Source organism: Pagrus major, chromosome 18 (genome assembly GCF_040436345.1).
Source record: "Pagrus major chromosome 18, Pma_NU_1.0".
Classification (NCBI taxonomy): Eukaryota; Metazoa; Chordata; class Actinopteri; order Spariformes; family Sparidae; genus Pagrus; species Pagrus major.
The window spans coordinates 23898452-23925690 of record NC_133232.1 but is presented as its reverse complement, the minus strand read 5'-3'; the positions used below and the strand labels follow the sequence as shown (position 1 = coordinate 23925690).

At 43.4% G+C, this 27239-nt stretch overlaps 1 protein-coding gene across 1 annotated transcript in view; it reads left to right on the top strand.

Annotated features, from left to right (window-relative positions):
• Nucleotides 1–27239, top strand: part of col23a1b (collagen type XXIII alpha 1 chain b) — a 122578-nt gene that overhangs the window by 58763 nt on the left and 36576 nt on the right. The window lies entirely within an intron of this gene.

Below are 27239 nucleotides of genomic sequence, written 5' to 3'. Positions count from 1 at the left end.
GGAAAGATAATCTAACCTCACCAAGATGTCTGGAATGGCCTCACGAGTTTTCCCAGCGGTGTGCCTGAAGCCTACGAGGTCCTACTCTAAATCACTGGAGAGAATTAAAACTGATATTCTCCATCAAAGGAACATTTTCCCCTGCAGGCTGTAAACAGCCACAGCTTTCCTTCTTTCTTTATCTGAGTCCAAGGTATTCTGAGGAACTGATGCTCACTGGGACAAGTTACATGACCTGTACCCTGAGATTTCCTTTTTTTTATTTGAGACAAATTACTGCAGAGAGGAGTGAACAAGAGAGAAAGTGTTAGTGTGACAGAAAAAGGATCAGGACAGTTAAAACTGAGGTTTGGCTCCCCTCTTCAAAGTTTCCTGGAAGCAGTTGTTGAGCCCTTTGCCATCGAGTGACGCAGTTTAAGAAATCCGTCTTCTCAGAGTCATAATGCACATATTGTTGGGTAGATTGTGACCAACACTTTCCGAGGATATTATTGTCTCAGATTGATAATCAATCATAAATCTTAATAGAAACCATAGACATCGTGTTTTTAAGTTTTATTCAGTGTCAAAGTAATCCAGTGATAGTTGTCTGCACATCCGTGATTACTTTAACATACTAGAACAGGAACTGCTAATGGCTAATTCAGAATATTTTCCATGCTGCCGATTCTCTAAAATGTAAACAAATCTATTGGCAGAAATGATGCAAATGTATGACATGGTGACGTAGTGTGATGTCATGAAGTCTCAATTAAAAGTGAGACTACTGACGAGGCGTTTCAGGAGCAGTGTTTTCTGGGGGAGAGAGGAGCTGCTGTTGGTACATGCACAACAACCAGTGTAAAACACTGAGGGACAGGAAAAAACTTGAAGCGTAATAGGTCTCCTTGAACTTCTCTCCTGTCCACTAATGTATTTTATCGACAGAACTAAAAGCAGAAAACCGTGGGGCACAGACGCAGCACGCAAAATGAGAACAATGTGCTTAAAGATGATTAAAATAAGTACCTTGTGGTACCGGGCAATGCACTGCATCAGAGCAACCTTGTGGATGCACATTATAAAAATAAATCAAATAGTTTATACGAGCCAACAATTCTACCAAACAGCCGACCGCAGTTCGAGCAGTTCGGATATTTTTAAGGACACCTGGGGACATTTCCAGCCGTGAATGTGGCAACGAAAACAGATATTTTTAGCCAAACCATGATGTTTTTCTTAACCTAAGTGGTTTTTGTGTGTAAACCTAAGCAGAGCATGAGCACAGCGTTGTGACGAGAGAGAAATAGAGAATTAAACCTAAACTAATGCAAAGTTGCAACATTAAGAAACCTTCACCATTAACTTTTTTGTGGTTTTGCAGAAACGTGCATACAATCTGGCAATTGGGTTGAATATACTGATGTCTGCTCTGTGAACGTGCAGACAAAAGACTTATTAGACTTATTAAGAATTATTATATGCATAAAATTAACACAAGTAGCCCCGCTTCATCTGGAAATAACAGTGTAAGGCAGGTCTGGATATCACATGTACTGTAGTGACTCTGACAAAAGCCTGCAAGTTATAAGATATTAAAAAAAATTACAAAAACTAACCAAACTATTGTCCCGTGATTCTCGTTTGTGTTCCTTTTCACATGTTTGTCATGTGGCATTCGTCAGAGAAACATGGGAAAGTTGCATTTTAATCCATCTCACCGCAGCACCAGAGGCAGTTTCAAGGTTTTGCGTGCTGTAACCGTCTGTTTATCCAGTGTGCCAGACCTGCGTTCTCCAAACACATCTGATGGTGCTTTGATCCGTCAAAACTGTCGATTTCCTTAAACACTTACATCATGTAATTCATCTCCATCCAAACACATGTGCCCTCCTCCGCTCGGACAGAAAACTGTCTCTGGCTGTTCCCAGGAGAATGATTACCTCGCAGGTTAAACTCTTAAAAGCTTAAAAGTCATTAAATGAGCCATGTAATCTCATGTAATTATTGTCATTTTAGATTTATTATGATACATTTAGATGATGTAATATGTTTTTCTTCATCTCCTTGATTGATAAAGACATTAATGATTCAGCTTTTTGCTTCTTTACTATGTCACTGCTTGTTATAATGATGGCTAAATTGGATTTTCTCAATGAAATATGAGCCTCATACATTTTAGTTTTTGTGAGTAAGATTGACAGTTTACCTGGCAGTCAAACTGGGGTCGTACACAATGGGTTGTAAAGTGGCTGTTTGGGCCTTTAGATCTTTAACCCATGTTTCTGAACTCTTTAGACGGACTTCAACTGCAGGATTGATCAGAAAAGAGCAGGAAATGACTTGTGGTAAAGATGTAAAAGTGGGAACGACAGGCTACAATAATCCTATCCACATTTTGGAAGTTTATGCAGGTGGAGCGACTCTTTGGCCCTATATGCTTTGGGTAAACGGTGATAGGCTGGGTATGTGTAGGGGAACCCATTCCAAATATACAGAGCAAGTCATTTTCAGCTCCGAGCATACCATGCGGGGCGTGGTGCCGCTGCAGACCGGAGTGGCCCTGACATGCACGTTAGCTGCATGCCAGTAGTGATCAGTGGCCGGCTTCCACTCACGCCAATCTCAAAGACACTGCAAATAAACAGAGGGAAGAGGAGGGAGGAGAGGCCTGGGAGAAATCACAATGGAACATAATAAGCAAAAGGAGGAGTTCAGTGGTTAGGGTGAACGATGAGGAGATGATGGAAGGATGCATGCAGGGAAGAAGTGCAATCAAAAGGAGGAGAAAATAATAAAAAAGCACCAATAAACAAAGGCATCCCGGGCCTGTCTGTGACCCATTATGGACAGGGTTTCTTTTGTTTGTTGATAACCCTGAGAGCAGTACATTGTTTACCCGTCTTACCGCATGGCACCGCTTATTACACATGGCATTTGCCAAAAATGTGCTGGCAGGGGACTTTTGCAGAGCAAAAGGTGGAGGGTAGGTCAGGCTGCTGCCATTGTTGGGTTAGCATCTGGCTAACAGAGGCTTAGCCTTTCACCACATGTTTGACCGCTTTTGCAATAGCGCTTAAATTCACAGTGTTGTTACAGCATGAATGACCAAGTGTTCACCTTCTTTGAGACCTCCATGAGTCAACATAATCATTTAATCTCAAATCTTAATCTTCATGGCTTTCCACTGCCTGATAGCTGCCTCAGCTTCTGTGCAGCAGCTTCAGACGCTGACGTCATATCATCTTTATCACTGTTTCTCCTCAAAGGATGGGGCCCTGTAGCTGAATAGAGTCCATTCTTTATTTCTGCAGACCCAGTATAACCATTAGACCTCCCTCACTGTAACTGTAACAGCCTGTCTTAAACTTTAATCTGCTCTTTGTCTCCCTCTCTCCCCCTCCATCTCCGTCGACCCCCGTGCACACACATGCATTCCTGCCTCACGGCTCTCGTCTCAGGTAGAATAATATTATCTCAGTGGAGTGTCCCTTGTTCATACGATCTTTAGCGTGGGACTTCGGCTAACCATGTCCAGACTGCGCTGCTACTTAAGAGGCTCGCCATCGCTCAGACTGTACCGCAGGTCATAATTAACCTGAGACAAAGCACTGACCTGTGACAAATAGACTGTAACACTACCCCCCCTCTACCCCGCTCAGCATAGCACAGTCCGGTATGGCACGGCATGGCCCGCTACAGTGTGAGGGAGATGGAGATCAAACCTGTCCTGAGGCGAGGAGGCAGCATTCCAGGGAAATATGTAGACGTTATAACAGCGGTAAAGTTTTGGAAATAACCCTGGAACTGCGAGGGAATTACTTCTGAATTACATTAAGTGCTGTCCCCCACAGCCAGAGTGAAGTGGATGACATCGTCCGGCACTCACATGTGTGGTGGTTATTTATACTGCAGCTGCAGTGAGGATTATTTTGGAATGAACTGTGTGAGAACACCTCAAGGACAGCTGTCTGGTTAGCTGGACTAGTTTATTAAGTACATGAACTTTAGTGCCCTGCAGAAATGCTACCTGATGTCTGATTTGACTTTTGATTTAACATCATGGTCATTTTTAAGGCCATAGTTAGAGTTAGTGGTGTTGTGTTGGATACAATCATATTGAGATGTGACATTTTACTGGTTTATTTTTTGTGTGTCTTTCATGTGCATTTGATGTTCTTACATTCACTGTATGTGTTTTTATATGAGCCATGCAGCAAAAAAAATACATAGTGAAACATCAAGTTCTCACAAATATAGTGGCAAAGAAAACCAAACTCAATGATGATGAAGTTCTGGTTTTATCTACTGAAAGGCTGCATGAAGTCCATCAGGTGTAAAGAGGAGCACACAAACACTACTTGCAGAAAAATGCATGCTATTCTCCTTCTTGCTTGTCTCGTCCTGTTCCTGCTCTTAGTTTGTCTGTTTGGTATATGTGTACAAGAACGTTCAGACTGTTACCCTTGACATGTCATTTTTATTCTGAGATATACCTGCTATTTGGACAAAACCTGCTTGACAGCTCTGTACGTTCAGGGGTCATGAGGATATTTGGACCTACAAACAGAGTAAGGGAGTAGAAAAGTTGAAGAAATGCTGGCTTACAGTATCACCGCAGTTTAAGTCAGCTCTAGTCGATCTGTTGTCTCTCCTGCGTAATCCTGCCATCCCTTATTCCCGTCCTCAGCTAATTGCAACAGAAAACACACCAACAGACGCTCCCCACAGCTTTTAACCATGCAGTTACCACAGGTATGTTAACTGGGCCTGGCTTTGGTCTCCGTGCATTAGCTGCACATTCCAGCGGTGCGGATAATGGGAAGTTCTATTAGGAGCTATTTGTGGCTGCGCTGTGGCGTGTTTCACCAGATTCCAACATTAGCCGGGGTTTTAACCTTGTCGGGTGAATGATACAGAGGGAGTGAGGGGCCGATGCTTTGTCTCCACTTGTCTTGTTTGTTGCTGTTGTCGGCCTCCCTCCCTGTATATTTGCTCTGTGTCGCTGCTGACCAACATGGGAACACGTGTTTGTTTACTGTCTGTGTGTCCTGCTCTTATATATGTGATCATTTAGGTGTCTGTGCGTATTTCTTGCGACTCTTTCCTCATGTTTATGTCTCCCCTCTGCGCCGTCTGCATGTTCATGCACATGTACTGTACACTACATACGTGAACATGTATCCTATGACTCGGTGTGTGCGTGTGACCAGTGGAGACCTTGTGGCCAAGGCAGCACGGGGTGGCCTGTTGACACCGAGTCATGGCAGGGGAGCTTCCTTCTCCCCAGCTTATGGAAAGCAAACAAGCTAATCAGAGCCAGCGCTCCGACCCACTTTGAACTCCGCAGCCATACGGGCAGCCGGACGACGGCCGTGCTGCTGCAGAGATGTTATAGTTACAGTGAGAAAAGAGTCTAATGTGTGTGTGTATTTGTGGAGGTGTGTGTGTGTGGAGGTGGTGGAGGGGAGCATGCAGATGTGCCCCCAACAACCTCAGGGAAACGTGGGTAGTCTAAATGTTGTTAACGCTTCACTAGCCACATCGAAGTTTTCAACTGTTATTAGCTGGATTTTAACAAAGATAAACAGCATAGCTTGAACTGATACTTACTGATGTTAACTTGTCCGTAGGGGAGTTTGCCAGGTATCACAGGCAAGATTTTCTGAGGGAACTCTCCTCCATTGTGGTTTGACTTCGGAAACAGAATAATTTACATGTCGTTGGGATTTTGAGTCACCTGGATTTTATATCCCCATGCACTACATTTTGCAGTGATCAACATGTTTTTTACTGCAAAATTTAGTGCATGGGGATATGATATTACAGTAAATTAGTTCAGAAATGCTTTCAAGAAAACTAAAACTCACTTCAGATCCCTCTTAGCGCTAGTGGATTTTGGGGGAATGTTGTTTGAAAAAATGCCACAAAAGTGACCTCTAAGATGCCCCTTTAGTGGGCAAAACGTGGTGAAGTGCCCTCTCTTCACTATAAAATGTGTCACGACTTTTTGCACGCTCTTTTTTATTTCTTTCGCCCCTGTCCCTCAAATGTCCTGAGTCCATCCTCATGGCCTAGTGTTTAAGTCACACCTTTGTTAGATTACATTTCCCCCCCCTCTTGACCCTTATTCCTCCTCACCTCTCTATGGTCTACAGTAATGATCCCTATTTGTTATGGTTTTCCCACCACAGTTTATTCAGGTGTGTTGATCTTTCCTGAACGATCTCCTCCACCGACCAACTCCTCCTTACCTTTTCCCATCGCCTCCTTTCCACTTCATTCATGTGTGTACTTTAAATGACCTTTTGCAAGCCAACAAATATTAGATTACCCCACCTCTTGTGTTTAGATTGCCCGAGTGAGTCCTTTAAAATACGTTTTGTTGTGTACAAGTTGCAAACATACAGAAGCTATAAGAGATATATCGTGTAATCAAATGTGTGTATTTCAGTGAAAACATTTTAATCCCCCCTCACTCGATGAAGTGCCTCTTTCCAGATGGGGTTACATAGTTCAGTGTGTGTGTGTGTGTGTGTGTGTGTGTGTGTGTGTGTGTGTGTGTGTGTTCGTAACATCCGATGTAGGTTTAAACTACCATAAACCTTTGTAAACTCACTTTCTCCTCTCCCCAAGGCCACAAACAAATAAATCTCAGACTTCAAATTAGCATCTGTCTATAGTTCACAGGATGCACACCTTGACAAAAGATGACCTCCGTCTCACCTGATCACCCCCAGAGAGCAGTAAAGCTGCTTTTAGACAGGTCCGCGGTTACCCATAATCCTCCTCGGCCATCCTTGACCTGCTAAAGGCTAACGGGAGCGAGCTAGGAATAATTTATGTGAACCCTGCACTCATCCCCTGAACCCTTTGTACGGTGTCAAGTTGTGTCCGTGAGTTTTGGTCGCAGCCATATCTTCTTCTGTCAACACTCTCACGCTCCACATCCTGACCGCCCTCCACCAGGGGAGAGGAGAGAGAAGGATGTACATGCTATACAGCAGCTTTCTCTCCATCTCCATGTTTCATGACAGAGGCCATTTGGCAGCTCCGTTATCTATCTCTGCTCTTCCTCACTCAAGGTCTGGCCTCCGCCCAAGACCAGACAACTCACGCACATACAGCAAATAGATGCACGGAGAACATTTATCACATTTTTTCCCAACAAGACTCAAGTCACTGGAATGGAGGCTAATGGAGTGAATCTGGGGTGTATTGTGGTCAGTGTATGATTACGTTTTTACTTAGAAATAACAACATTTTTTTTAAGAAGCAACATTATTTTTATTAGATTAAGTATTAAATAACTCCATATTCCAACAGTAATCACTGTTATAGAGTGTTGCTAACTGCAATACAGAGAGGAAGCTAAAACAATGACAACGCTTACAGCAGCTTTAAAGTGATGAAAACATGAATGCATCAATAATTGTTGCTGCCTAGGCTCTGCCCGAGAGAAACAGCTGCATCAGAGCCAAAGTAAGATTTTTTAATAAATGTATTTTATTGGTAATTGGACAGAAAACAAACAGATTCCAATAATTGGAAAAATACTGAATATCAGATACCAGAGGCCCAAAATCCTGCAGAATCCCCCCAAAAAAGTGTTTCCTCCTGTGAGCTGATCGCTTGTAGTTTATAGTGAATGAGATCCCATCATAGTGACCACAGCACAGAAAATCTGATGGTAATCAGGGAATGTTAAGAGATTTTGTGATTTTTGCTCTTTAAAGTCTGATTTTCAGTCAGATCTTTTGAAAGTAAGTCCTGGAGTTCAAGAGTTCGTTGAAAAGTTGCCATAATATATAATAATTTGGTGAAATACATCAGTCCAGTTACATGTATTTTAGGAGGAAAGAGAATTGGCCGTTGATACCAATTTCTTAATGTACTGTCATCTTCTTCATTACATTATGTTATCATTTAATGTGAAATCATGTACTCCCTGATAACAGCCCCTGCTTTGCACACTTGGGTTTGTTTAGACATTGGGCAGTTGGAGAAGCTTAATATGTCAGAATTACAATCATGAGTAGCCAAGACAGAGGGAAGAAATAGAGAAGAAGTCGCGAAGAAACACACATACAGTATTTCTACATACATCCACACGGTACTGTAATAGAGATGCCTATCGAACACAGCCTTAAGTGGAAAAAGGTGACGTTCTCTGTGACATAAATGCTGTTTTCCACTACCGTGAAAATGAAAGTCCTCACAGATGTCTACAAATGGCAAACATGCTCGTTATCAAATCAACGGCTGCCTCTGTTCTGCCCCGTGTTTATGGCATCAGTAACTTCAGAACACTATTGAATAAAGGGAAATAAGCCTTCCTCATGGCTGGGCAGTGTGTCGGTGTCAGATGGATTACTGAAGCATATATGAAAACACATCACAACACACACATGGTCCCCGAACTCTCTTTAGGGACTGTTGCACAGTGGCCCAATCTGCAGCTTCGGTCAAACAAACATCAAAGAAAATGGAAGTTTAGACAACTTGATAGTCTGTGGAGGAAACCTCACAGTCGGTTAACCTGAGACACGCACCTTTGAGCTTTTACACGCACGCCTTCCTCTTTCCTGCTCCCACTGATACATCGCAGAGCCGAAACACCTCCGTGGGATCAGTGTATATGTTAGTGTGGTGTGAGTCTGTGCAAGCTGCGTGACTGTGCCTCCACAACTGGAGGATTAGGGTGCACACATGTGGAGTATGTCTGTCTCAGTGTATCCCATGTGAACGTAGCGCGGCTCCCAGAGCAGGTACTCGTGTCATTGCGCTGAGTCATACTGCAAGGAGCCGGGGGATGCTGGAAGCTCTTCAAAGTGAGTTTGTTGCAGTTGCGGTGAAATGAGCTGAGAGGATCTGGACTCTGCAGATGAAAGAGGCAGAGAGTGTGGTGGGACTGGTACACAGCATGGATCTGAGTAGAGGAGATCTGGGCTACAAGTAGTAGCACCCGCCTATGCAATCATGTTTGTAGTGGGTAAACAGCGACTGTGAGTTCAGGCTGTGAGTGCCCACCCCTGACTGAGCCCCCTCTACAGTGATGGACTCAGGATGTTTGAGGGGCATAGGCGGAAAAAATTAAAAGGGCACCAGCTGTATGTGGTGGGGCACCACCGTACAGAAAGGGCACTAGAAGGGCACCCTAGAGGGCACCTTATCATTATTTGTCAACCATGGGGCATCCAAGAAGGCACCAGTACGGGCTGCAAGACCTGCAGAAAAGAGGGAAAAACTGAGACAAAGTCAGAAATAAATGATCCAGCAAATCGTGGTAACATGAGAAAAGTGTAGAACAGATGATTGTTTTCCTTTGATGTCCACAATTTATTAATTATGCAAAACAGGAGGAAGGAAACATGGCATATTATTTCAACATGCAGCAGTTTCACTGAGAAAAGACAAAAGTAAGATTGAAGACAGACTTATATTTATACTCATTTTATTGACACCATCAGGAAATGTCTTTGCAGCGACAAACACATCGGTGTGGCGACAGGAAAACAGCAACCGCAACAGGCTGGACACAGTTTCTGTGGCATATTTATGACATTCGAATGTTTACACAGCAGCATACAGTTTATATATTTGCTTTAACTTGTGTCATCAAGTGTGGACGGTGCATCAAGTATAAGATACAGACATCCTGCGCGATAGTGACCACCTGGCTGACCGTGCAGCTGCACTATGCGACACTGGCCTCGAGTGCAACTGCGTGACAGCGAAGCCTGCAGAGCCGTAATGAGGGAATCCATCAACAAGGGGGCAAAGTGTCAGCACAGGACGATGCAGGTGCAACTGTAAACTGTACCATAAAGACAGAAAAGAAAAAGACTGTTCTGGAAAATGTGGAGACATTTCATTCACATAAAAATGGAAAGGGAACAATTAGAGTATCCTAAATTTATTCTTCAAGGAAAACATTTAGGCTGAAATCCTTGAAGCGTAAAACTAATGACTTGTTGACAAATTAACAGGCTCGATGATGAATAGAAAGACCTCAGGCACATAACGAAATCATTTCCTTACTTTTGCACTCCAAATTTCCAGGCATGTTTTTTTCCCCCTTTATGCAAGTATGGCAGTTACAAATGTGGAAAATTACGGGGTCCCCCTATCTTCTCCTGACATGGATTCCCTCTATAGTCCGTCAGTCTAGCCTCATATAATGGGTCCTAAACACGCTGTGTGTGTGTTTCCTAACAGCTGGGCTGGTCCCACTGAACCAAAGAACCATGGATGGCTGCTAATAACCCACCCTAATAATCCCAACATCACCTAATGTCTTTCTGCGTTCAGTCCCATTAAATACCCATTCATTATAATGCCAACAGTTAGTGCTATTGTGTCCCAGAGGTGGGACCTGATGCCAGACGACGGCCGGTTGACTCTGTGGTGGTGCAGCGGGTTGGCTCATGCCCTCGGGCGGTGATGCTCTGTGATTACCCAGGGTTCCACAGAGGTGAAGCCCAGAACAGAGCTCCCTCAGCAGGGCATCTGGTTAATGAGAAGTGGGCGTGCTGCTGGAGCCCCAGACTGGAGTGATAGGAAATATACACACAAGCTGGATACTGTACTGGAAGACAAGCACACACACTCGCTCACACACAGACACACACACAGTCTCAACGTTCACTTAATCTGTGGTCCATTTCCTCCTCACAGTGGAACATAGGGTGGCCCTGCTGAGAGGACTCACAACACAAGTAGCTGAATATTAAACACACATTCGATGGCTTACATTAAAGTCACATTTTCTGAAACAGGCACATTTGTCTCTAACAGCATTCATATGTAGATGCAGTAATGTAATGTAGTGATGGAGAGCGTTCTGCTCAGCTGCAAACCTGCTTAGACTGTGAGTCCACAATGGTTTTATCCCAGGTCGAGAGTTTTTGTAAAAGCATGAAGCTTCACAGTGCAGGTCTTGATTACACCACTATGAATGTAGGGTCTAATTGGAGGCACAGAGGAAGCGCCCCTTGAGGATGGCTGGATATACACTGGGGACTCTGGGAACTTTACTGGAAGCCATTAAGGAAACAAGACATTTCCGACCGCAGGGAGCAAGAAAAAAGACTGAAAAATGACGAGAAATGGAGAAAAATTGAGACGCTTCAGGGCTGAGTTGTTAAGAGCATGATTGTGCAATGGGAGTGTGTGTTTGTGCGTGTGTGAGACCTCTTTGTCCAGGTCGCGTGCCAAATTACTGCTTGGCATGATACCAGCACAGCCACTTTTTTCCTCACTGAAATACACACATGCATACACACTAACATCATGCTGTTAGATAACCACTTCTGTCCAGCTAGGTCCCTCATCCACATCGTCATCAATCAATCATTTCTTTGTCATCAGGTTTCACGTTTGAGCTTCAACTTGTTTGCCCCCTGCTTCTTTCTTCAAAAACTCTGTATTTTCGTTGTGCAGGAGGGGGGCACAGTGTAGCTGCAGAGCGAGGAGTCTTCAGAGGCAGTTTAAATATGAAACCCACAGTCTTCATGTCACCTTCAACTCCTGTTGGAGAAACTGACGGAAACACTTCATTATGGTTGAAACGTTATGTGAAGCGTGGGGTCAGGGATAGTTAGCAGCAACGCAGTTGAGCGGCGGTGGAATTTGTAATGGCACCTGGAAGTAATTGAGTTTCCTTCCCTGGAATATTTATGTATTGGTGAATTATTCTAAGCATGTTCGCAGTGTTTATTTCTACAATAATGTCTGTCTGTCAACTCTGAAAGTGGAGGAATTAAAACAACAACAGCTGCTGCATGTGTGTGTGTTTGAAATGTGCATCTATTGACAGCGCAGAAGCAAACGCAGCCCAACACGTTGAAGTAAAGTCAGCCCACCTCCCCTCAGGCTTCCTTTTTCTTATGCACCACCCCGAATCCAAACACTATTAAAGACTCATAAGAGCTCAACATAATATTTTGATATCTGTCATCTTCTGCTGTTATAAAGGAGCCGACAGGAGAGGAAGTCGTCTTCATTTGTGGTATCCATTCCCATAATAATACACAAGCTCCAGTTTCCCATGGGTGCGTTTGCTGTGATGTCTTGTGGCACCAACGCAAACAGACACAGTCAGCATGAGGCCTAAAGGCCTGGTGGATTTGTTTAGTCTTGGTGGGCAGGACACAAGGAGCGGATCTGGTGTTCTTTGGAAGTGTGCTTGTTGTTCTTCACTGTGGGCTCAGTCCTTTTATTTGCCTTTATGATTACCAGTTTATTACAACTTTGTTTTATTTTTTGATATGATCATCTGAGTGCTAAGCTTTCTTGCCCAGTGAGACTTTGTTGTGGCTGCGTTCCCAGATTTTATCAATTACTTTAGTGAGCTGTTGAATTATTGAATCATACCAGTCATTCACTTTACATGGGTCAAGACTGATATATATCAACTATTGAAAAAACTGACATGTAACTTTATACACATGTCTTTTTAAGGATGAAGAGTAATAATTTGGTGACCCCTGAACATTATTGATCAAACTCCAAATGTCCAATACATTTTATTATTTTATTAGTTTATTATTACATTCACATTGGCCTCAGCTTTACCTTGTGGTTAGTGCTAATTAGCTAAATTTAGCTTGTAAATTAAGCTGGGATGTGTTATGGTTTTACAAATAAGGACGCAAATGCGGCACACTGAGGTAGGTTTAAAAAGAAAAAAGCTGACATAAAAAATGAATAAAAATGTATTCAAGAAAAATTAAAGAAGACACGAACCATCAAAAAGTGAAGAAAAACAGACTTGAACACACAGGGGCCAATTAACAAAAGAAACACAGGTGAGCACAGGAAACAGGCGGGAAAAAGACAAAGACAGGAAGTGAAAAGTAAAATGTGGCATGCAACAAGGCTTTCAACGTAAATCAGCCCTAATAAGGACCGAAAAATAGGTAGGGGACAATAAACTGCATGTCAGCGGGGTTCTCTGTGTTCTCGTTGTCATTTGTCCATCAAAAATAAAACATGTCGCGATTGTGCCTTCATCACTGACGAAAGCAAAATAGCTGAAAAAGGTTTGGTGAGGTGAATAAGTCGAATCACCCTTTCAGTTTAGATACCCACTATCCCCCTCTGTGGGATAAGTTAAGTGATGAGATACTCAAGGAGTAAGGAGAGGGGGTGTGTGCGTCATGCTGAGGTGGGTATGTACCGTATGTTGGGGGGTGAGGACGGTGGGAGGGTGGATGTAAGGTGACACCCTGACAAGTGGTGTTTACGGGAGTAGAGAATACCAAAGGACAACTGTGGGCCGCCTTAAATATGAGATAGAGGGAGAGAAACGAGGAGGAGGGTGACCGAGACAGAGATGTGTGTGAGTGAAAGTGAGAGGAAGACGGAAGTAGAGATCCAGGCGGGAAGACGTGACAGTGACATGAGGATCCCTCTCAGACTAACAGCAGCTCTTAACCCAGAGGTCAGAAAAGAGAGAGGTTTGGAGAGACAGAGGAAGAATTAAGAGTGACAGAGGGATCCTGGGGCAAACTTGGGAGCCATATCTAAAGCCGCACATCCAAGTCCATCTCTTGTCTTGCCTTTTATTGGCTGAATGTGTGCAGGGTGGGCGTGCCTGCAAAGAAAATGTGAATGGGCATGTGTGAGGGTCAGAGGTGAGCTGTGTTGGAGTACAGTGGCAGATTTATTGGCTCCACCAACCTGAAGCCCGGAGGTCACATGCTGACTTTGTTACACGCCTCAGCCGACACATACACGCTCACACACAGAGTGGTGGCACACACTAAAAACCAGCCTGCTGATGCCAGGTCATATGTGTTGATGTCCAAGTAATAGATAAAGCAGGGAATGAGGCTCAGCTGACGTGTGTGTGAGTGTGTAAGATACCCATCTGGCCTCAGGGGCAAACCATAAAAAGTGTGATTAAGATGGAGGACACGGGGCATTGATCAGTAAAGAAACAAGCTCTGGGCCGCAGATGAAAGAACAAAATCGGATCGTGTTGCTCCGTATCATTAATATCTATCAGGAGCATTAAGAAGCTTAAAACAGCTGGACGTGGATGGATGAGAGGCCGAGAGAGAAAAAAGAGGGAGAAGTTTCTCAGGGTCGTAGTGTTGCCCCTCTCTTCCTCACTTGATTCATTTATTATCTCCCTCCCTTCTGCTGTCACTGTGCAAAGAGTGCTTTTATCTCCTGTGGGGTGGTTGGGTTGTGAAATCCAAACCTGCAGGAAAGAGTGTTTACATCAGTTCAGTGTTTAACTATTTATTCTGATGTAAACCTGTAGCACATGTTTCTGCCACTTAATCCCCCTCTTTCTCTTTTGATATGTTTCATTTCAGAGGTTTATCTTACCTGATGGCCTCTAAATATGTGTATGTTTGGATGTTAAAGATTAGTTTGAATAAATGGTTTAACATTTTGGTAAATACACTGATTGGTTTTCTTGCAGAGAGTTAGACGAGAAGATTTATATGACTCTTATGTCTGTCCGCTAAGCATGACCTAGGAGATGGTTAGCTTAGTTTACCATAAAGACTGGGAGCAAAGCTAGGATCTGGAATTTTTATGACCTTTTTAGCGACGTGTTTTAACATAACTACATTTACATTTAGGGCATTTAGCATTTAACCCACCCGTCCATCCCTGACCTCCTTCCGATTTATATTAGTTCTCCTCACTTCCTCCTTTGAAGCTGTGATAATTACTACAGCCACTAGTGGTCATGGCCTAGCAACAAACATAAATATGGGTTGTATTGAGCTTCTTTTTTTCGATTTTCATCCTAGGCTATTCGGTTGGGGTTTTGTCTTTTTTTTTTCTTTGATGACAGGCCATCTTTTGTTAATAGCAGCTTGAAAAATGATAGCTAAAAAGCATGTAAATAGTTACGTTATGACATCCCAGATATCGCATATAAAATGATCTAGCAACATCTAGCAACTCTTTGACCTATTAATAGGTTACGTTACATTTTCTTTGTTTTAAACCCCATAAAACCCAAAGTGGCTATCTGTTTCCCCTTGTTTTCCAGTCTTTATGCAAAGCTAAGCTAACTTGCTTCACTGCACAGACATAAGCGGGGAATTAATCTTCTCATTCAAAGTGAATAAGCGTATTTCTAGAAATGTCGAACTGCTTTATTTCAACACAAAAGGCTGCCGAGTTTTAATAGTAGACTTTATGTCTTTAAATTACCAGGTGCACATATGAGTTTCAGTGTCTGGTATTCATCTGCACCCCTCTATAATAAACAGGTGCTTCAGGTTTGACCTGCTCCTTGTCCTCTGCTGTAATCTCTGACATCCAGAACAGATAATTAGGTCCTGTTAGCGCTCTCTGCCAGAAGCTGAGTCTTGTATTTAATAAAACAAGCAGAGTGAATTGGAATTTCGGTCCCTGGTTGCAACTTAATTCTCCGCAACAATGGATCTGTTAAAAATGGGCTTTTACAAATGGCTTTAACAGAGGGTTGATTAAGAGAGGAGAAGTGTGCTGTGAGAGCCATTTGACCGTATTTGGTTCAGTTTAAGGCTGTATTGGCTTGGCTACAGTCAGGTGCATGCAGACAAAGCCTCCATTGTTGGAAAACCCCAGATAGTTAGTTTTACCATAAACCTCCTCTGACCGATTTATGAGACAGCCCCCACCCCATGAATAAAAATATGAAATATTTTGAAAAGTGCTACCACTTGGAGCGGATAGCGAGATCCCTAAATCATCTTCTGAGTGACCGCAAAATTTATTTCTTTTACTGATGTATCATTTTACCCACAACTCCCGCTGATCTGGGACTCCAGCTCAGTCCAAGAACCTGTCTGCTGGTCAGAGGGGCGTCGTGACCACAAGCAGTTTTCTTCCACTTGGTCTGGCAGTCGAGCGCTGAAACCTGAAGCCGTCCTGAAGCCATTCTAGTACGGCACATCAGGGTGGCTCCAAGCCTTGATTAGCTTTTGGGTTGGGCTGGGGATGGGTCAGCGCCTCATTCCTTAGCTTTGGTTCAGCGAGGAGGGTTGTTAAATGATGTTCCTTCTTATATTTTAACTGAATGAACACACCGAACCTTTATTTCCCTCCTTTTCCAGTGTTTTGGCTCATTTGTTGTTAAAATGAGGGAGTTTGGATTTTGGGCCAGCGGCAGCTGAGGTGGTTTGGCAGCAACTTGGTGCAGCAGGAGAGCTGGAGGCTGGTCAGTGTTCATACTGGGAATAGAGAATTAATCCCATTACATCAAATAGTAAACATGGAGCAAAGGAGGTGACATGACTGACTTTGGATGAGGCGTTAGATGAGCGTGTGCTGAGTGAAATGAGCTAAACGTTGGCTTGTGCACCGCTCTCTCTCTCTCTCTGCAGCTGTGGTCCCCTATCTTTCGCCTACATGCTCCACCTTGACCCTGATGCAAGGTCACTACGTTATGAACGCTGATGCAGGGTTGTGATTGGTCGACAGCAGTGAATGGCACATACCTCTGTCATGCGCTCCCAGCTGTGTTTAACTTTCATTACTGCACATGAAGCCTATCAGACATATCAGCTGTGTCAGCCATCTATCACAGTCACAGCTGCTGTCAGACACACAAACTAACACAGTTTGAGACACACACACACACACACACACACACACACACTCAAATACTGTCAGACACAAATCCTACCAGTGGAGGTCTCTCGGGCAGGACCCATCTGCCTAGAGAAATGCAAAACTCCAGATACCTTGACGGATATTTATTGAAGTTGACGTTCTAGATTGCGTGTACATGAATGGTTGAATGTAAACTCACCACAGGCTGTAACATCACACTGATCCCAGTCTATCACCGACTGTGTTAGAGGCTCGACAGCCATCCCAGCCATGTTCTGACCCCAGGAACCTGAGCAGCTGATTGGACCAAATATGGAAGCCACCAATGGGATAAAGTGACTCATGACCTCCTACCATAAAGTTCACACTGGGGCAAGTCTGCACCTGCCACAGGAGTAGCTTCACAACACAACACACACATGGACACGCTACACTGTCCCTCGATCACGCAGCATTGAAAGGGGACATGGGTTATGTTACATCAGTAACATCGCAGCGCAGAGAGAGCGAGAGACATTAAAAACCCTGCAGTGATGGCATCACATCTCAGGGCGCTATGAAATTATATCCACCTTAAACACACCTGCATGTGTAAGACTTTGAAATAAACAGATGATCATCTTTAAAAGAAGCAGTTGATAACCCGCGTTTATGAGTGTATGAGTGATTACAGAGGCAGCAGCACTGACGTAGGTGACACACGGAGTTCATGTCCCAGCAAGCTGCAGGAGCCACTCAGATGACATGATGCTATTATCTTGTGACTGTGATGGAGTCATGTTGAATTTCAGCCAGAGTTTTACATTTTCACCTGTTAATCAGCACAACTGAAGCTGAACCTTTCAACCAGAATATCAGATCTTTGATGATATTTTCTGATCGAAGTCAAAAGGTTTCCATAGATTCAAATGTTTATATTCCCAAAAGTAATTATGGTATGGAAAAAAGATATTTTATATATATTTTATATTTGAGAAGATAATACATGTCATTACAAACAGGGGAAATGTCTGCAGAGGTCCATTATGGGCCTTGTTCCATTTGTGTTTTATGGCTCTGCTCTCCTGCATCACGCCACACCAAGTCACGACTGTGGGATCATCCTCTGACAGACCTGCACCATGTTGCCCAATTCTCATAAACCACTGGGCGCGAGGCTGGCAGCTTTGAGACTCCATGCTCTCACCTTGGCTTCTACAGAGGCTGTAATTAGCCTGTCTGTTTCAGGTGTGAGAGACGAGGAGAAAGAAACCAGAGCCGGTAGCCGGCTTAGAGCAAGGGCGAAGGGCACGAGGGGTGAGACACCTGTGAAAAAGGAGAGAACAAGAAGCAATGATGGAGATATGAATTTGATGTCAAGTGGTAGAAATTACGCAAAGAAGCAGGGCTGGAATTTGGTTTCAGGAAGCCAAAGAGAAGCGGAAGATGGAATTCATTCCAGAAAATCTGTCAGGGTTAAAGAACGAGGCTCGCTGGACTTAAGCTCCCTTTTGAACATTCACACCATGTTTCCTCAACCATGGCCCACACACTGTCTTCTGTTAGAGCCACACACACTCACACAAATACTGCAGTTTCCATTTAAAGTCATGGTGATTAGTCCACTTTTCTCTTTATTCATTTACACTCAAAGACCCACCCCCCGCTCTCTCCACGCCCGGCTCTCCGGTTTTGCTCTAACGTGTTCCAGAACGTCAAACTAGAACCACATTTTATGAATGAATGAGGGATACGAAGATAAAAGAACATTTTAGCCTGTTGCAGACTGGCACCGGACGAAACCGATACTTCAAAATATCCTCGTCAAATTACCACTGCGCACATCGATGCAGCTGAAGTTAATCCCATTAAAGAGGCTACTTTTATCTTATGTCTGGCACTTTGCTTGTTCAGGCCCATGCTCCTTCAGGTGACCAACGAATTTTCTTAATCCCGGCTCTACCTGTTTACCAGTATGTGTTAATCCTCGTGTTTAAACCCCCCCGAGGATTGGATTTCACACCTCTGGACTTCTTGGAAGTTGTTGCAGCACCGGTGGCCCCAATCTGATCTGATCTACAAACATAACCCTCGTTCTCACCTACACATCGCACCAATGGCTGCTGTCCCCTGCCTTCAGCCATGCTAGCCATTCGTTATGGGACTCACTGGTTCCAACATCTGAGGGTGGTGATTGGTCACAGGAGGTTTGTCAATAACCAGTGCGACTTGAATCACACACAACTGCTTCTAAGAGAGGAAAGTGAAAAATGAGCAGGTATTACCGAATCCTCCTGAGCACCCAAATTCCAGCACTACAACTCCCTGCTAATGGAAGTACCACCCAGGAGCCGAAAAACCAAGCCTCTCCCACACACGCCACCATGCCCAGCGTCAACAAACACACATCCGAGCGTGAATGTGCTCATGTGATTCACTTGCAGTCGAGGAGGGTTTGTTTATCTGGGGTCGACTCATTTAAGGCATCGTCACGCAAGGGCCGTCGTGATGAACTCGGAACACACACACAGGCTCAACACTTTCCACGGGTTTCCTGCAGTGTTTCCCAAAACAAAGACTTGTATGAAAGTAGTTTTAATTATATATTGCTGTACAATTGACATCGCAGAGTCAGTTTGGTGAGTTTAAAGGGACAGTTCACCCAAATCTCACCTGTGCTGCTAATTATTCATCCAGTTTGTCTTGGTGTGAGTTGCAGTTTTGGAGATAACTGCCTTTTTTTGAATATAATCAAACTAGATGGCATTCGGCTCAAAGTGGCAAAAAAAATAGATTTTAAAAACTCAACAGCAATGTCCCTTTCCAGAAATCATGACCATGATAATCTGTGCTGTTGTGAGCAGTTTCATATAGGAACTTTTTTCTTTCCATATCGCGTGCTAGCTAACCAAGCTAACTAATGTTTCAGCTCCATTGATGCTCACATCCCGTGCTGTCACGAGCACGAGCCTTATCCATGATTAGATGCACATTAGATGATAAGTGATAAGGTTGCCAACAAAGCTTTGGTGCCATCTAGTCCATTAAATTGGTCAGAAACTCAGAAACTAGCAAATAGAACTGCAGGTGAGAGGAAAGACATGTATTTTTGACTTTGGAGTGAACTCTGAAAATATTATACTTCATTATACTGTAGCATTTATATTTTCCCCAAAATATGGCCACATGTGAATGTTATCCAGCAAAAGGAGCATGGATTTATTGAGTGTGTCTAATGTTTATAGGTAGATATCAACCAAAGGAATGTGTCTTGACTTTGGTTGGCCCAACACCCTATTTTAATCCTCTCACTGCCGTTTTATGCCTCACTATGAGCCTGGACACACAGCTGGTAGCACCTACAGACAAAGCCTTTGTCTCCTGGCTGCTGAACTCTGGGTGCTCTGCTTCACTTTGTTGTGATCTGCTCTTATTTGCTGAGCTTTATCTGATGCTGGCCGTGTTTTGCCAGGGCCCTCTCATTGTTTTGACTGTGTCTGTCTCTCTGTGTGGGGGGCGAGCCCGTCTCTGCCTTCACCTCTCATTAGCTGTGACACACAGTGACTACCCAGGCAGCCTTTCAGCACCAGCCTGCCACTCAACACAAACCACCTGCTGGACATCACAACAGAGGGTTTCATGCAGAATGCCAGGGTCTCCTTCTTCCAAACCTGTGCATACTCACTCGCAAATATAAACACATAATCAAAGTTTTCCACGCATACAAGCTCTGTCACAGAGCAAATACAAATGACCTGTCAGAGATTATAGAAACCTAAATAAATGCAAGCAAGATGAGCTCTTCATGGACGGCGCTCATTAGGAACGAATGAATAATGCAGCAGATGTAAACAGCGAAACAACCCTCCAGCTGTAAGAGTACGCGTGCATTCTTACTCACACAGGTTTACAGCAGCGTCACTCAGCCCTGACAGAGCGTGTCAGGAAAGCTATACGTTGATCACACTCGCATGGGCGTGAAATAGGCATCCGTCCCCTCACACAAACACACTCTCAGATAGCCTCACACACAGGCACCCTCTCTCTCAGCTCAGAGAAATCCACCCTGCAGTCACGCAACACTCGATGCCGAAATGAAAACAGGAAGGTCGATTCGGTACCGATGTGTTCTCGGCTTCTTATTTCTCAATCACCGATGACCTTTGCATGAGCGATGTTTACTGTATAGCATCTCTCGCTAACCACATTTCATCAGCCAGAGGGGTGAAGCACAGTCCACACACAGGAAGCGAGTTTGTAACATATTCTATATGCGCGGATACATAATAGTTATATAATCCACAAGATTAAGAGTTCAGGTTGTGATGTATTTGAGGTCTAGACACATGTAGAAGTATTTGAGGGACAATATATAAACGATAATAACAGACCTGATTGACAATTCCTCAGGTGGCTTATTAACTTTGAGATATTAAACCATTTTGCTTTCCTTTTTTTGTCAGTTTGAGCAAGCCTCCGTTAACAGCTCAAAATAAACATTTGTAACATTTTTTTATAGAAGTTCTACTTGATGATGAACTGATGACATGTTTCAGAAGAATAAAATAAAGCTTCAGGTTTATACTTTACTTTTATAGTAGTTTTATAGCAGCTTGTTCATAAGAGGTGTAACAGGAATTTAGACCTCTCTGTTGTCCACAGTAAGTGACCCCAAACATAGGTAACCTTTATCATATATGCAAGCCCATTTCGTGGCAAAGATAAGAAATGCCGTCTCATTATTTTCCACATATTAGGATTTTAAAAGTCAGAAGAGAAGGGAAAGAAAACATTATTTCATTTTGTAATTATAGTTGTTCATTTGACTCTGCGTGACAAACAGGGTAACACAAGCTCAATGCAGACAGGATAACATATACTGCGTCGGGCTCGAGTCTGTGGATTTTGCAATATAGGGAACCTTTCCATAACATGTTGTACATTTGGTGTTTAATGTTGAAAAAGACACAAATGTTTGCTATTATTGGATCATTTAAACACCTTGCATACATGTGCTGCAGATCTTAATGAAATCTAAATCTCACACAAGAACATTTGATTGAATGAGGTTGGATTACTGACTACATGAACCCTGTCTGAGCCACTGAACCCGAGCTGACCCAGGGCAGGAGAGACGCCCGGCAGCTGGAGAATGAATCACCACCATGTGAATCACATCCGTTGTCTTTTTCTCTTTCTGTCGCTGTTTACATCTCAGCATGTGTCCCCCATCTTATTGGAACGAAAGTTGGACAAACACAAGGAAACACTGAAAGATCTGGAGACAGTTGGAAAGAAGTGGTTGCGTTTCAGACAAGGAGGCGTCACAGCTGTCCCAATTTGTGCAAAGACGGGACAAACAGGAAAAGGGGAATCCTTCCAGTCTCATCTCAGATCAGTAAACAATTTCAATCGACTTAGATGTATCATGATGAATATATTTAGTTTTTGACAGATAGTAAAACTCACTTAGAAACTTCAAGCGAATGCTGTTCATAATTAATCATTCTTGAGGCAAACGTTTGGATTCTGTCTGTCAGCATCTCTGCATTTACAAATAATTAATAATAACAATCTCAGACATTTTGAGTTTTTCTCCCTCTCCCTCGGCTGCATTATTTATTTATTTATTTTTTTAAACCTTGGCTACAATGGCCCTAATTGGACGTAGTCAAACTCTGGATGCTTCTCCACATTTTCTGATTGTAATTAAAGGAGATTAGTGGGAAACTGCTACTGGGATTTTTTTTTAAAAAATCTAATTCTGAAGTGGGAAATAGAAGTGAGAGAGGAGAAGCTGTTGCCTCCAGCTAACATGGAAGTAAGAAGTTGACCTTCACTACTTACACCCTTCCCCTCCTCACCTCTACCCCACCTTTCTCTTCCTTTTCGGTCAAATTAAATTTTCCCCTGTTGCAGGAGGAGTATCGGGGGATATGCAACAGAGGAGGAGTGGACGGCGAGGAGGTAGATGGATAGATGTTAGTCCTGTGGTTGTGCGTACTGAGTATCACATTCTGCTATTTTCATTTGGCTCTTTATTGCTCCCAGTTGTTGGGTTAAACAAAATGGGGCCTAAAAGAAGAGAGAAAGAGGGGGTCGCTCCACCAATCCTGTGCTTTGTTCCCCGGAGGCACTTTGTTTGCGAGAAATGTCACAGTAGCTAAATCAAGCCGAGCCACGGCTATGAGAAACAGACAAAGCAGATGGAGGATGGAAGGGTGTGTGTGTTTCATGTTGAGTGGAAACCAAAGGTGGTGTAGATGCAGCGAGCGTGTTGAGATTGGAAACATTTTCTGGAGAACTGTTCCTCTAAATGTTTGGAGAGAAGAAGAAAGGGTACAAAGAGAATGTGAAAGAGGGAGGTTGTGTTGTGGTTTTTCAGCACAACGACTTTCTTGCAACCGGTAAAAGTGTTGATGGAGTAATTGCTTGTAACTCCACTCAGGACGATTGGGCCTGTCAGCAATAACACTGAATATGACTTATGCTGGTGACAATAGACGGCAAACTGGGTATTATTTTAGTCAACGAGAGACGGTAAAATTAGTTGAAGCCGACAAAGAATACAGGCAACAATGCACAATGAGGAGCTTATAATTTCGTTTTTTTAGTTGTTCTATATCCATGTTGGAAATGGATGAATGACCTCAAGCTTTGAAAGGAATTTCACATACATTTTTTGAGTTTGCAATTGAATATTAAGAGAAACATATATTTTATAGTTTCGTGCAATACTGGAATAACTAAACAAAATGGTAGCTTTTTATGTTTCTGTGTTTCTGTGTTTGTACGTGTCTTTCTGAATGTGAGTTTATAGACATGATTGTGATGTTAAGTACGGGTCATTCTCTAAAACATCCCATGTAAAGACTTACGAAGGATGCTAAATCTAGGCAGAAATCTGTGTGTTTGTTTGTCTCAGTCTTAGGTTTTCTCACACACACACATAAACACACTTACAATCCTGGGAGGGGGGGGACTGCTGGCTGGCTCCCAGTCAAACTCTGGACGTATAGAGAAGAAGTTAAGGGTGAGCTCGAGATACAGCGCTTCAGGCGAACATGTCACGCAGCTATCAGAGTTCAAATGCAGTTCATTGTGTGTGTATGTGTGTATTATCATGCTGCGTTCAGGGAAGTCTTTACAGGCATATTCATATTCATGACAGCTGATGGTGAGTGCATGTGTCGAGCACTGTTTGTTCCCCTCAGAGAGATCCATGCACAGGATGTCGTTTCCTTTCCTAACTGCCTAACATTTCTGGAGGTCCATTTTTCTTTTGGGGTTTTTCAACACCTGTAACAGTGAGGGACGCCCTCCGCCTTCAGCACTTGTCCTCCCATCTTCACACTGTACTGCACACACACCCCCCCCCCCCCCCCCCCCCCCCCCTTCCATCTGCTCCTTCAGCATCATCCCATCTGCTTTACATTGTAACCGATGACTTCAACAAATGGAGCCTTGTTTTGTCTTTGAGTATCTTTCTTTTGATGTCCCTAACCTTTGACCTCTAGATAGAAAGAAGGGAAAGGAAAGATGGGTCAAATTATGTTACAGCCCAGTGGGTACGCACAAAGTAAAACACGATCTTCCAGACGATGTTGTTTTCTCTGTAACATACACACTGTTTCTATTTTGGTGAGCTTGTGTGACATTTTCTGACCCTGATGTGCCAAAGCGACACAGGAAGTAAAAACTGACACCTAAGTCACACTGTGTGTGTGTTTGTCTGCATCTCGTGTGTTCACTGCTCGCTCCTGAAGTAGGAATCTTAACTATTTCCACAGTTACATGTACACACACACACACACACACACACACACACACACACTCTGCTCTCCACTGCTGCTGTTTTTCCCATTAATTCCTTCAGTCAATACACCCCTACATCAGCTTGTCATCGCCCACCTCCACTCCCGCTCAGCTCTGCCACTCAAGACCAATCACACGCCCACGTTTCAGTCACTCTGACGCCCGCTCCTCCAGCGTTTGGCGACCGGCCTGTCAACATGCCAACAGCTGCCTTTTAAGTCTCAAATAAAGGTATAGCTGGGTTGGCCCCTGGTGACCCATGTCTTATGATGCATATCCCTGCTTGAGGAGGCAGTTAAAATGGCCAATGGCCGTGTTGTACAAGGATTTTTACAGGATTGTGAAGCCATCCATGCATCCATCCTGACTCTGTTCATCTATCAACCTCCTGTCATTATGAACATGAGTATATCTTCCTCTCTGTCTCTACCTCCATCTGGCCACTCCCTTACACATTCCTCTCTCCCCTCTTCCAGCTTGTCCTCCCCATCTCCTCCCCTCCAGCCCAGGGGAAATGCTCCGGCCCTCTCTGCAGAGGCCTCAGCTCCCAGCAGAAGAGCTCCATGCAGGGTTGCCAAGTCTGCTTATCATAAGCGACCTTGAGCTCGTTTTTTTCGCTTGCTTACAAATTGGTAGTCGCGGGCTACATTTTGTCTGGGCTCATTTGTGTAGTTGAGCTTGTTCCCGTACAAAAATAAAATCTGCATCAACGCGTTAAGCAACTTCTTCTGTCGCTAATGATGTAAAAAAATGTAGGCAATAGCAGTTACGGTGTTCTCAATACAAGCAGGAGTTGGAGAGTTGGACCGTTTATTATATGCAATTTTTTATTCATTTTTTTTTTTGTCGGCCAGTTGGTGTTGTTCATGTTTCTAATAGGTAAAAAGAAAAATGTAAAATTACAAGGTCCAGATCTGGCAACCCTGGCTCCCAGGCTGTTTATGGCAGCTGAAGCAGGGGAAGCAGAGCCTACTATGGAATATGGAGACTATTAATATAAATGCTGTGGCTGGCAGAGTGTGTGCATTAGCAGGCATCTGTGTCTGAGGTTTTGAAGGTGTAGAGGTGTTAAATGATTAAAATTGTTCAGACATAAATTTTAAATGAGAGTCAGTAGGTGCACAGCTGTACTCATTCTCCTCTGTTACATTTTAAATGGCTTCTTCTGGTTGCCAACGGAGTCTGGCAGCGACTACAAATGGCAAAGTGAATCAGATAAAGAACAAGAAACATTAGACCTTAAAACCAAGTTCAGTGGTTCACTGTAGCCAGCATTCGGCTGGAGCACAGGACACAGTTCACTCTTTAAAGCTATTTCTTATATCCAAAGTAATTAATTGCTGTTGCATAAAGGAGGGAAAGAAGGATGAAAGTGGGAGAGGTAGACATGAGGAGGAGGTGCAGGAGCACCATTGAGCTCTCTTTGAAAGGGTTGGCAGAGTCAGGAAGTGATTAGGCCACTACAATAAGCCCAATAATGACAATAGGGAAAACATGTCTGCAGCCACAACCACTTAGCATCAGGAACAGCGCACAGTATGGTTCCTATTTCATTACAAGAGCAGGATTGAGTGCTGGAGGATGGGCACAGGGAAAGAAAGAAAGTAAGGTGTTACGTTACCTGCAGGAGGGAAAGGTTGAGTTACTGTTGTTACATGGAACGTGGTTTACGGTGATAATGGTGGTTTAGCTTTTGAATTTCTTACAAATTTCGGAAACAATGCGTCTTTGATTTCACACAGAGGCTGACAAAAGCAAGCTTCTCAGTTCTGGCTGGCAGCTAGAGCTGCAGTGATTACTAGATTAATTGATGTAGCTAGCAATCATTAGCTTATTGTTGTTTGAAAACTGACTTGTTATGAAACAACGACCCTCTAAAATGGTTAAACATTTGACTACATTAATTATACAGTCTGGTGCTAAAAGACTGAGGCTAACATTTTTATTTTCCGGCAAAAAGTCAACATCTTGACCAGCTAATTATCCATGTAAACGACATGGACAAAGGATCAGCTCACTTTGTAGGGGAGCTTGAAGAGTTAAACTAAAATTTGCAATATTAGTTTTAATTTTTAGCAACCAGGACCAGCTCTAATGCAGTGTGCTAACACCACAGAAGGTATATGCCAATCCTCAAATACTTTCGCATTACTTATGCTAACATTTGCAGTTAACTTAATAGCATACAAACAGACAGTTTAGTCGATTCCTTACATATTTGATTTAAGACTGAAAAAGACATGATCCTACTCCACTTTTTAACTGCACATTATCACTCTTACTCCAGCACCATGCGCGCGGCTTACGGTTGCTAAGCTAAAAGGGGGAGGTGGATGATCTTTCTGACCCCGAGCAGAAACCTGTGATTTTATTCTTTTTTTTTTTGCTTAGTCAGTTGCACCATCTCTTAAAACAACACCTCTGTTGAATTACCAGGCAGACGGACTGACGCAAATCAGCAGCGGTGTAGAAATGATTCATGGTCTTGTAGCAGCATGAGGTCTGAGGCTCTAGGTTGGCCTTCTCGCTGGCTACATCATCTCGCTGGTTTCTCTGCAGCACTCCTGCTATTTCTCACAACTTTACCAGACTTCTCCATCAACAGCAGAAATCGTTTTACTGAAAAGGTGGCGGTACCAGCTGCATCAGTATAGGGTCAGAGAAAGGTGGCTGGATGAAGCACAGACAGTGAGGAATGAGTCTGATGTTCCTGAGAATCAAAAATGCCTGAAGGTCCAGTTTGTTCAGTATGAAGTGAAATCATACACTTTAGACTCTGAGTGTGACAGGATCTTTGTTCTCACTTTGTTTTTGTTTCTAGCATCTGAATCACGTCAGGTCACTTTCATGCCAGTTAACACAAACTCAATGCCAGCCACAACACACATGACCAACAG